Raw genomic sequence first — 12,048 nt, forward strand, 5'->3', positions numbered from 1 at the left:
TCTCAGGAAACACGTTCTTCAGTGACAGGAGAGGGAGTGCATCCACAAATCACCACATGGGAGTCACATCCCAGCTCCGCTGTTCCAGAAACTCCTTCTATTTGCTGGTGTACTGCAGATAATATCCCCAGCAAATTCACTGCATGCAAAATATGTTAAAGGTAGGGATAAAAAATTATATAAACCCAAAGAATTTGCTTGTAGGTCACAGCAAATTAGAGACCTGTATAATGCTCCCTTAGCTATGACAGAATAAAAAGAAATCCCACAAATTGTTTTAAAACCAGCAACAAGTGCGTGTGCATTAATTTTAAACATTTTATGCTGTGTTTATGTTGACCTTGCCATCTGCTGCCTTCTACATATGGGGCCTTGTGGGTCTTGAAATCAGCATGATTTCCCTTTCCAATAGCCAGCACCTCTCTGGAAAGAGGGACTCCTTTTGTTTTTGTCAGTTCTTGGGCTGCTGCCCTTCTAGGCAAAACCAGTCCAATAGTCTCAGCAGGAAATCACAGCCAGTGCTGTCGGAGCCAGTTGGTCTCCTATTATCCTATTCATGTGGAATGGCTTATCTTGAGTCATTGTTTCTTTACAGCCTCTTTTTAGATTGAATCAATGTACTCATACAGTGTCTATCCTGTAATAAGGCCATCAGTTTTTATGCATTTTTATGGCCCACTCAACATCCTTCACAACAGTTAACTTGAGAGATTTCTGTCATTGCAGAGATGGGCCTTAGGCCCATAGAATCTTGGCTGAACTAAAAAATCAACTTTTAGAAAGACACACAAAGCTTAAATAATTTTTGGAAAATATGGTCAAATCCTTCATAAAAACAAATGTGTAATGAGGCAAAGAAATATAACCAGAAGAAGATGAAAGACTGGGCAACCCTTTTTCTTTGAGAGATGGGAATGTGATAGTTGAGACAATAAATAATATTAGAAAACAACTTCAACAACAAAGTAATAAAAAGGATCAGGAAGAATACCCTGGAGATCAACTTCACTGAGTCTGGTTTCAACATCAATTCTTGAGTGCACTAATATTACTCACTCCTGTCCTAAAACTGCTCCTTCCAAATAAGACACAGTTCTGTGTAGCCCCATTAATCCCCCACATCCCCTCTCTGCTGATTAAGTGGCTTAAAGAAGTTTATTTAGTCTCTCTAGCTTTCAAGATGAAAGGCTATTTCCTCAAATACTCAAGGCTTGTAGATACAGAAGGTTCAAGCTTCATTCCATATACTAGACAGGAATATCCTTGGCCAAGGACCCCCTCAGAACACAAACATCAGAGCACAGTGCACTGGGAAGTGCTAAAATGAGAAGAGACAGGATGACACCACTTACAGTGACACTCTTTAGTTCAGGTCACAGTGTGTTGTTCTTGCAAGATGTCCAAGATAACAAAGAGATAAAGAGAGTGAGGAAGGCAAAACAGAGCAACCTTCTGCTTCACTTGTCACCTTCATTCAGAGTAAAAGAGTGAATGCGAATCCACCGGTGAATGCGAATCCACCCTTGGCCATGGCTAAATGTACCAAGGGGCAGTGCTACTTAACTAGTCAATATTTCAGTAAAATTAAGGCAATATTCATGCAACAGCCAAAGAATAGCTCAAAGCTCTGCCACAGATTGCAAACACTTTTCATTCTGTGTGGACATTTCTCCTGTCTTGAGCCTTCTGGAGTATCTATCTCCTGAGATGCCTAACCTATCCAAAATTGCTAGATCTCCACATCATGAGAAGAAAACTTCCAAAAGGCTTTTTCATCCCTTTTTGCGATTTAAAATTAATAATTTATCAAATTATCAATATGAATACTAATGAGAAGTTGTATTGAAGTTACTATTAAGAACATGTGATAAAAATAAAAGCATTTTGGCTGAAAAAAATAAAAGTTAAACTCCAGGATTTGCATCAGGTAGGTATAGAACTCCAACATGAGGCCTGTCTGAAGGCTGCCTGGGCAGAGGAATGAGAATCTCCTTCCCTAGCACATGTGAATTTCTGTATGGACAAACCTGGGCCATACCCAGCAGGTTGGGTCCAACAAGGGGCTCTCTCACTCAGAGCACAGGAGCAAAGTTTCACCTTGGTGATGAGTGGTCTCGTCTCAGACACATTTTCAAGTGAAGGCAAGAGCATCAAGCTTTCACTGGTTCCATCCACACGTGCAGCTCTGGTGCATACAGAAATAGCGTTCAGCATGACTTGAACCATGCCTTCTGTTAGCAAGTAAGGACCAATAAAGGCAATTCTCCTGTTCTGTGAGGAGATACTCCACGTACCTTTTAAGCTAATTCACCTTCTCTCCAAGGCAATAGGGTAACAAAATACATGAATATAACTGGCAGGCTTGCAAATTGACTGAACTTTAAAAAGTAGACATTTACAGTGTTAATGATACACAATATTTATGAGGAGCCTTATTCAGAAAAAGTACACTTTGATTACTGACATTTTTACCATTTAAATTTTGCCCAATAAATCTCATAGAGGACAAGTGTGTGAATTTGTTCTAGGACACTGCCATGTTCATTATTTACAGCTGCAATTTTTTTGAATGTTCACTGTAACCGAATCCCTCTTTGCTTCTAGAACACTCTAACAATTTATAATTTTTGCTTCCATCTTTTGAAGCTTTTAATGGTAGATAAAAATATATGAAATCCCTGTGATCATTGCCAGCTTATATATGCAGGGAGAACATGTAAGAGTATTTTTGGTATTTAAGTCTAAAAAATGTGGAAGAGAAATAAAAGGAAATGGAAAATTTAGAGGAAAAACTGTGAATGAAAACTTAAAGAATTGTGTGAGAGCTACTGATTAGATAATTGAGTTTTCTGATTATCCAATGAGGAAAGAAGATAAGTTTGGCTAAAATCTTGTAATTTTTTAAATGGTAAAGTGAAATCTGTAAGGTGACAAATGTCAAATGAAAAATAAGATGATGGAATAAACAGGGCAGGGCAATGAATGTTAAGAAGGAATCTGAATATACTAGTCATTAATTTGTGTAAGAGGGAGGCTGCTTATGTGGGAATGTTGATGGAGAAAAGACAGAAGTCTTTTCTGTCACTAATATGAGACTAATATTTCTGTCACTAATATTTCTGACAGGGATATTTCTGTTCTGCATTTGAAAAGAAACTGAACAAGATAATCATAAGAGAAAAGTAAGATTATAATCACTTTGCTAAGCAGTATTCAGTGAGAGAAACTAGGAAAAAATCCAGAATATCTTGAATGCTAAAGTTCTGAATTTTTTTGCTGGGGGATCTTTAGTCCAGGGCAATAAACTTTTTATAATACTCTGAATACCAGCAGGAATCCAAATTGTGCAGGAGTCAAGGAGGGTGAGGGGTTCAACGCACAGGACTACAGCAGGCTTCTGTTAATCCCCCAGAAACTAAATGGAAAAAATTAATATGGTATTGTCTCAGCTGGAGGTATTCAAGGACAGTGATATAATTAATGTGTGTTGTAGGAGTTAAGTACATTTGTAGGAAATAAGTTCATTTAAACGAGCCCCACATGGGTGAAGCCTGTTTACAAGGGTGTTTTTATGCATGCAGATCATCTGTTGGCTTATGTTAGAGGTTGAGGAGGTGAAAATAACAATACTCACTTATGCTAAGTGATGATTATCTGTTCTGAACTGGGCTTTTCATGCTCTAAAGGCACTAGTTAAGGACCTTCTTCAGACACATTCTTTGCTTTTCTCAGATTTTTGAGAGCTACTAAAAGAAAAGCACAGCCAAATTTGTGCTTGTCCTGGCCAAGATACATCTGCAGCATAAACAGAGAGAGCACCCCACACTGAATGAAAGATGCTTTTCAGCTTCATAAAGCCCATCTAAGTGCTCTTGCACATCTCCAGCAGGTGCTGCTCAAGGTGATGCCTGGGTGACTTGAGCTGTCCTGCCACCTCTGTGAGGTGTGGCATCAGCTCTGCATTCCAGAAGCCTCCTTGATGAGAAGCTAATCAAATGTGCAGTATCCTACAGTGGGAAGTCCCCCACACAAAGTCCCTGGTGAGGTTTTCAGGACCATCTTCTAGAATTACTGGGTTTGGTCAGGCTGGGTTGGGTTTGGTTCTTTGTTTTGTTTTTTTGTTTCCTTTTTCCATTTCTGCCCCACTGTATGAACATCTGGGCAAACTGTCATTGGCACACTGTGCTGAGATGCAACTGGACTATAAATAAATATTAAACCCTTTGTTTACACACAGAGTGAAATCGTGAAATCCATCTGACAGGTCAGCACAAATCAGTGCATTATAATGTAAAAGACACACATTTTAGATGGCAGTGATATTTTGCAGCCTCATACACCAACTTTAAAACTTTTGAGGTGACACAGAGAGAATACTGTGATCATTAAAAAAAAAATCTCTCCAACTCCAAGAACCTGTGGTCAATGCCAATTATACTTTGGGTATAACTATATGCACAAGGTTTATCACAGCCAGTAACTTCAGCCAAAAGTTCTTTTCAAAACTGTGGATAATGCAATTTCTGCCAAGTATAAGTAAAGACTGAAAACACAAACTGCTACAAGGCAGTTATCCTGCAACCACAGTCCTCTTAGCTGAGTCTTGTATTCATTGGTTGCAACATTTAAAATGTTGACAGGGCTGCTCTTAAGGCTTATGTATTTTTCAAGAAGTCATTTGCTATCATTTGCAACAAAGAGCATCTCAGAAGAAGTATCTGTAGTTGAAAATACACTTAAGAATAACACAGGCTTTACTGACAGCCAAGTACTTTCAGACATTGGTGCACTCAAGATTGCATTCACATTTTATAATGGGAACCAGGAAAGATTTCCTCTATTCCTTGTGGCTGTGGCAAAGTGCCATTTTATCCTGTAGCCATTCTGAGCGCAAGCAACCTTTGGTCTGGTTCAACATCAAACTCTTGGTAAGCAACCTTGAGTAAGTATTACAGAAACAATTCTGTATCTAATGGTACTACAGTCTACTCTGAAATGCATTTACAGCTCCAAGTTGCAAAGATGTCTAATGTTCAAAGTAAAAGGAAGAAAGTCTCTTCTCCTTCAGTTTGTACTGTGAGGTCAAATTTACACCTGTAGCTCATAGAAGTAAGACAATATAATGATATCAGAATAAAGGAGTACCAAATTCAAGTTCTGTTTTCTGCCTGCCAAGCCCACAGAGATGGGTATACATAATTGCCTACAAAATTTAATCCATCACCTATTGAAAAACCATACATCCATTTACAGTCCAAAAGCATCACATCAGAGCATTTTGTTTTAAACTCCCTTTTACTGAGAATTACTGAACTCTTACCATGAGTAATGATATTAGTAGTAGCACCTTATAATCTTTCTGAAGTACAAGTGTTTTATATAATTTTCCATATTGTCCTGATTTTTTTCTACTGGAGTTCAACAGACTCACTCTAGTAAGGCTCACAGACTTATCTGAATTTTATTATTCCAGCTTCAGTTTTCTAGGTCTCAAATTCCCAGTGAAGATAGTACAATAAGCTAACTGTAGATAATAAGCAATTATTCCTTTACATAAGCAAATTCTATTCCTTATATCAAGATTTGCTTAACCTTCCCATCTATTACCTCTATATCTTAAAAAAACTTAATTTTCCTTCTTTCCTTCCTTCTTTATTTTTTTTTCCAGGAGGTTCACCAAGACTAACCACCTTTACAAAAATTGCTGGTTTTATTTTCCTCATCAAGAAATTCCAACTCCATTCCAGTTACTTTGATTTTGCAGATCAGATTCTACATTGTGTCACTGTATGTGCATCATCATGTCCTGTCCATCACTAAAAATTTTACCTCCTTCCCTTTGACATCATACTCTTACCAAAAAGTTTTCCTACAACTTTACTACAAGTTTTCCTACAACTTTCACATTGAACTTCTCCTTTTCAAAGCCCCTACATTTGTCTGTGCCACTAATCATAGAATAAAGTCTGAAAATTTTTGGCATGAACTAGAGGAGAGCATGAGCTTATTTCTCTCCCTCACTTTCTAGCAGTACATTCTCTAGTAGATATGAAGATGATATTAGAAAATGAGTATTTCACCCTGTGGTTACTTGGACCCCAGGAAGGAAACACAGAATAGGAGCACAGTGGTACTAGTTGGCAAATGGGATGTGATCAGGGTTCTGCTCTGGAGCCTCTTCTTACTCTTGCACTCTTGGGTCAGCACTCTGGTGTCAGGGACCACACAGGGAAACTTAGAGATCACTTGCAATGAATTCCTGGAACCTATTGCCAAAAAAAAAAAAAAAAAAAAAAAAAAAAGAAAAAGAATTGTCAGAAGAATTGTCAGAAGCAGTAACATATGATGATGAGTAATTGGAACTTTCAAGCTGATGAAAGAGAAAGCCAACCATTTCCTACCTGGACTTAGAAACATTTCTCAAGGACTTATTCTCTTTGTACTCTGACTATGTAAGAAAACTACCCCTAAATACTGCAGAGATGGCAATGTTGTCAGAAACAGTATACCTTCAGTGAGGACTTTTTAAGAGTTTCCTGCAAATTGTGGTCCTTATATGCAGAAAACATACATATTTTCTACAAGCAAATCTGCTTTCTCTCCACAATTACACCCTTTTAACTGCCAAGGTAAAAATTAAGCTGCTACCAGTCTGACTGGGGAGACCACAGAGCTTTTTCACTGTCATCTTCCTATTTCCTCTGATCAGATTTGGCAGCTGGGGATGAATTGCATTAAACTTTGCCTGTATCTGCTGACCCAAATGCTTTAGTAAGAGAATAACTTCTCCAGGGTGAATAAAGAGTGACTGACAAAGACAACAACCCCAGGTTTGACTGAATGTTCTGTTAGTGAGATTCCTGGATACAAGGGGAGTGACCAACAGCACATTTCCCTGAGCATCCAGAACCACTAACATAATCTCACTCTAACTTCTGCTTGCTCAGGGGAGCTAAATTTGCTACATTTGCTAAATCCTTCTAGCTGTGTACTGAAATACTTCTTACCAAGATCTGGTCCAATTTAAAGCACACTGCAGCCATCTCCACAATATTCAGCCCCCACCTAAGATGAGAGGGCTCTCTGTGCTCTCTTGCTGGGGCCAGAATACTCTTTGGCATCTTGTCTGCAGCCTCCAACTTGTTATCACCAGTTCCAGTAGCACTGTATCCTTTTTTAGCCATCCTAAGGGTACAAAATGTTACCTGAGGGAGCCCTGAGGCTACTTGATGTAAGGAAAAGAGAAGAGCATCTGTTACCAGGGAGAATTTCTGGCTTCTTCTGAATCCACTGCTGCTTCAATATAGATAATGAGAATGGGAGTCACAAGCCACAAAACTGATGATGCTGAGCAGAGTCCAGCCTCTCAGAGCTTGGGGAATACAAATTCCTGACACAGACAGAGGTGCAACACCAGCAGAACCACACATTATCCCATATACTCCAGTTAGGATTCTATTACAGTCCAAGAGGTGATGCCCTCACTGCCACACAGAATTTGTGATTATCTGAAGGCAGCAAGGCCCAGAGTAGCTCCTTTATATGAGCCATGCCTCATTGATGTTGCACTTATATTTTTGCTCACCTCAAAAAAGAAGACTTGGAAATTATCAAATTCTTAAAACAGGTTAGATAGTCTGCTTAAGGGAAATTCACTTAACAGCCTGTGTGATGTTCCCTTTCTTATCTTCTTTCTTTGTACATACAAACTGTCCCTCCCTCCTAATAGTGACAGAGGTCATAATCAATCCCCTTCTTTTCTTCATGTAGTTTAATACAAAATTTCTCTACAAGTAAGCCTTTCTACCTTGCACATTAAGCTAAATGTTCCTTTCACAGCCTTTCAGCTCACTCCTGCATTTGGGTTTCATTTATTCCAGTGCTTGGAGTTGCTGCTAAAATGATCTCTGCACTTTTCTTTGTTGGGTTTGCCAGTATATCAAAACAAGAATCTTGCCCTTGCCTTTGTTTATTTTTATCCTATACTGTCAATTTGGGATTTCCTTTCTGTTGCCCAAATACCCTCTTTCCCAGTATCCTTTCTGCCATGGGGAGTGCTCTTTGATGGAGTCTGAATTTTCATATGCACCTCAGTGTTCCCCTATACTGGGACTGTGTGAGTTTCTGATGTCTAAACACAGAAGAAGTTGTGATTGCAGAAGAGAACACTAAAAATGTGTAAGAAATAGGTGCTGATCATGCTTCAGGAAATCCATATCCCAGTGTATTAGATCTCCAGCCTCGTTGTTTGGAGAGCCATGCTCTGAAAGATACAAAGAGCTACTACTTTCTAATAGTGTAAATCCCCTTTATCAAAAAATAATCTCCAAAATTAAACCACATATATTACCATCTCATTTTCTTCCCACCCTGAAAAAAAAATGTTCTGAAGTCAAAGTAAGAAGTTACCAGATTATGAAATCCATTTGCATATTCAAAAATTCCCTTGTGGTGTGACAGAAACATAAATTATATAATGCTGTTGAGATATTTGAAAAAAAGGCTATTTATCTATTACATACCATAATGTAAGGCTCACTTTCAGATTAACTAATATCAAGTAATCACAACTTTATGAATACCATGATTACCTCTAGAAAGATTTATAGGATATTATAAAATAATAAGCTATTTGCTCATCATTATGTGTGTCAACTAAGTCATTCCTATCATAGAAAAGTAAGAAAACATAAAGATGTTGGAAATTAGCTTTGCATGGAAGATGCAGATTTGGAGAAGTAACTATTTACATTAAGCAAAATTACTTGGCAACAAACTTCTTAGAGTTCTTAAGACCAGGCTTAAATTTAAACTTGTTAGTTTATATGAAACTGTCTACCAGTGTCTTTTTGTAAAGAAATAGTAAACATTTTGTAAGAGTAATAGAGTTTCTACTGAAATTTTGTTTTCCTATGAGGAAATTTAATAATTGTCACATTCCATAGTAAAAATAAACAAACAAACAAACAAAACCCCAAACCAAACCAAACAAACCCCAACTCTCCCTCGCTACCAAAAAAACCCACAAAAAACCCCAAAAAAATAAAAAAAAACCAACAAAAAACCCCAAAACAAAACAAAACAAAACAAAAAAACCCAAAAAACAAAACAAAAAAAAAAACCAAAAAAACCCCACCCAACTGGCTTGTGCAGGTTTTTTTGTTTTCAGATTTTATAGTGTTTTGGCTTCTAGAAAGATGTAGAATTTCCAGACCATATAATTTTGGATGCTAACTGTGTTTTGTCCCATTTGCTTGTAATCTGAAGACATTTGAGATAATTTCTCTGGAAACAAGGATTCACTCTTTATTTTCAGGCTATGTGGTGCTGTCCATTCTTGAAAAAGAATTCCCCAGTGTAACTGGCGAGGTTAAAATGGTTAAGGCCTTTTTTGCCAGAGAAGAAATTCCATTTTCCATCTAGTTTAACATTCTAATAGTTATCTTTGGGGGCTTGATTCAGGCTTGCTGATGTCCATCAGGCTCTTTCCACTGCTCACAGAGCCAATATCATCAAATTTTCATTTGGCTTTAGTCACTGCTGCCTGATTTTCAATATACTTTGTCATTACACTTACAGCTACTTATATTTAGATAGAACTGTTGATACAGGAATTATTTAGATTTTTTTTATTAACCTGCACAGCCGTTGCTCCTCAAAATTAGCGCAGTACCTCTGGGAGGTGTTCCAGACAGACCTCTGTGAAGGCAGTCTAGTCCACATTCAAACAGGTATCTTGCCATTTTACAAGAAGAGTTTCTTTCTTTCTTGACTTTACTATGAGGTCAATAATTTTCCATAAGTTTATGTGAGGAAAAAGTTGTTGAAACAATATCCAGGGCCTCTTTTTAACAATAATTTTCCTTTGCTATATCTTGCCAAGATTATTTAAGCCTCCCAGTGCATATTTATAGGAAGCCTGGACAATGATGGAAGGAGGATTCATTTTTTTGAGATCTCCTTCAAGAGTCTCAGTATTCCATCGCTTTATTAAAAAGGAGACTTTTTTACCCTGCTGTAGCTTTCCGATTCCTGGGAGAAATGTGTTTTCACAGGTTTCTCCAAGGTCTATAGTACAGATATTTACATCCAACAGGCACTTAGGGTGCATGCCTTTACCGTGGTGGATATACTCCAGAGGTGGATCTATGCCAGACCCTTTGTCACCTGCTGGCCCCTCACCTGAGCCCTGCCAGGCTCTGGCAGAGCTTTGTGCTCCCTGTACCAGGGATAAGATTTCAAACCACTGCTGTAAAGCAAATGCAGAGCTCTTCCAAGACAGGCTTGGCTAATGCTGCCTTCAGATGGAACGAGTAGAATATTTACTGGAGGCTATGACATGGCTTTGACTCACCTTTGCCTTCAAGTTTGTCCAGTTTTAAGTGCCGTGGATTTCACTGACAGTTAATTTCCTTTATTGCTTGTTAACTCCTGTTCTTCTTGTATTAAATATGGACCAAAGATAGGAGAAGACATACAGAAGTGAAGACTAGTCATTATGTCTATTTTCTAGGCAGAAAGATCTGAACACTCACCAAGAGAGGGCTACAAACCTCTTTGCAAGATTTTGGCACATGCTTAAAGCACTTCTGCTCATTTTAACACCAATTAGACAGCAGGATATGCCCACGGATGTGTCCTGGGACACAGAAGGAGTCTCACCCTCCCCAGTGCTGGTACACATCTTCTGCACAGTGACATGTTCCATGGTGTTTTGCAGCTACATAACAAATTACAGGCTCTGGAACTGGCTCAAGCAAGAGAGCAGGCTTGGTGCAGCTGTGGGAGAGAGGTTGGTGTCGGAGAGAACTGGACTCTGAATAATGGAAACTGACAATTGGTATTTTTGAGCAGAATACCTCTTCAGATGGGTGAGTCCTGCTCCTACTCAAAATCCACTCAGAAAAAGCTGTGGAGAGGCCCTCACTGGCATGACACTTCATGTAGGCTGTGTTCTTTTTGGGATTTCCCAGCAGAAGTTCATCTCATCAGAGAAATGCCAATACAGGCATCATTCTGCATTTCCTCCAAAGCAACTTGCAAGAGGTGAAGCTTTGAGAACAGCCCTTTCCCCTTTCCAAACTGCATTCCCATCAGAAAACTTGAAGAAGCTATGATAGGAAAAAAATTTTTTTTTCTTTAGCTGTGTGTTCTCAAACTGTTTTGAAGGGTTTATAAACCAGGGCATGCAGCTTTGCAATGGATAATCTGCATACTTACTCATTCCCTGACTACAGGCCAGAGGCTTCTCTGTGACAACAAATGAGTTCTGACTGGGCACCAGGTCTGAAAAATATATGTACACATTGTCATTGCACATCTGGAATTTAGAACTGCTAATAGATATGCTGTGATAGAAAAGAAAAGTGTCTGGCCAATAAACTTGGTTTATATATTTATTTTAAAAAGCATTACCACATTTCTGGCTAGTAGCCTTTCATCCTCTAGACTTTACACCAGTGCATCTGGAATGCTAAGCAGCTCTTTCAGGGATGCAGCCATATCCCCAAAAGCACCTTTTAATTTGAAATAACTTTAAAAACTAATTAAAAAGGAGGAAGGCTTACATACCTAGCCTTGTATATCAGCTCCTACAATCTCAGAAACCACAGGTGAGAATTCTCTCTCAGACTCTCTGTCAACCTCCTTTATTTTCCAGTGTGCTGCTATGAACATGTGCAGCTGTCTTTGAATAATATATGTCGACCTCATTACATGTGCAACTCAAAAGAGCAATTGTGAGTTTCTTTTTCCCAGGACTAGCAGTGGAAGTCTGAGCATTTTGAGTTCCTACAAGTCACTTTGACCCCCTTGTCACCATAGTCATTGAACCCTCAGGCAGAGCTCAGCTCAACTTCTGTAGGGGCAGGGATGCCACTTTTGTCTACTCAGCCTCTCTCCAGTGCTGGGAAATAGCAGTAAAAGAAAGCATCAGAGACCAGCAAGGAGAGAAAACTGCACAACCACTGCCTCTCCAGGCATGCTCATAGGCAGCCACCAGAAAAATACATTTCACAATGATACATGAAAAGTACTTCAGCCAAGTTG

This window comes from Passer montanus, unplaced genomic scaffold (genome assembly GCF_014805655.1).
Source record: "Passer montanus isolate IOZ18808 unplaced genomic scaffold, ASM1480565v1 scaffold129, whole genome shotgun sequence".
Lineage (NCBI taxonomy): Eukaryota > Metazoa > Chordata > Aves > Passeriformes > Passeridae > Passer > Passer montanus.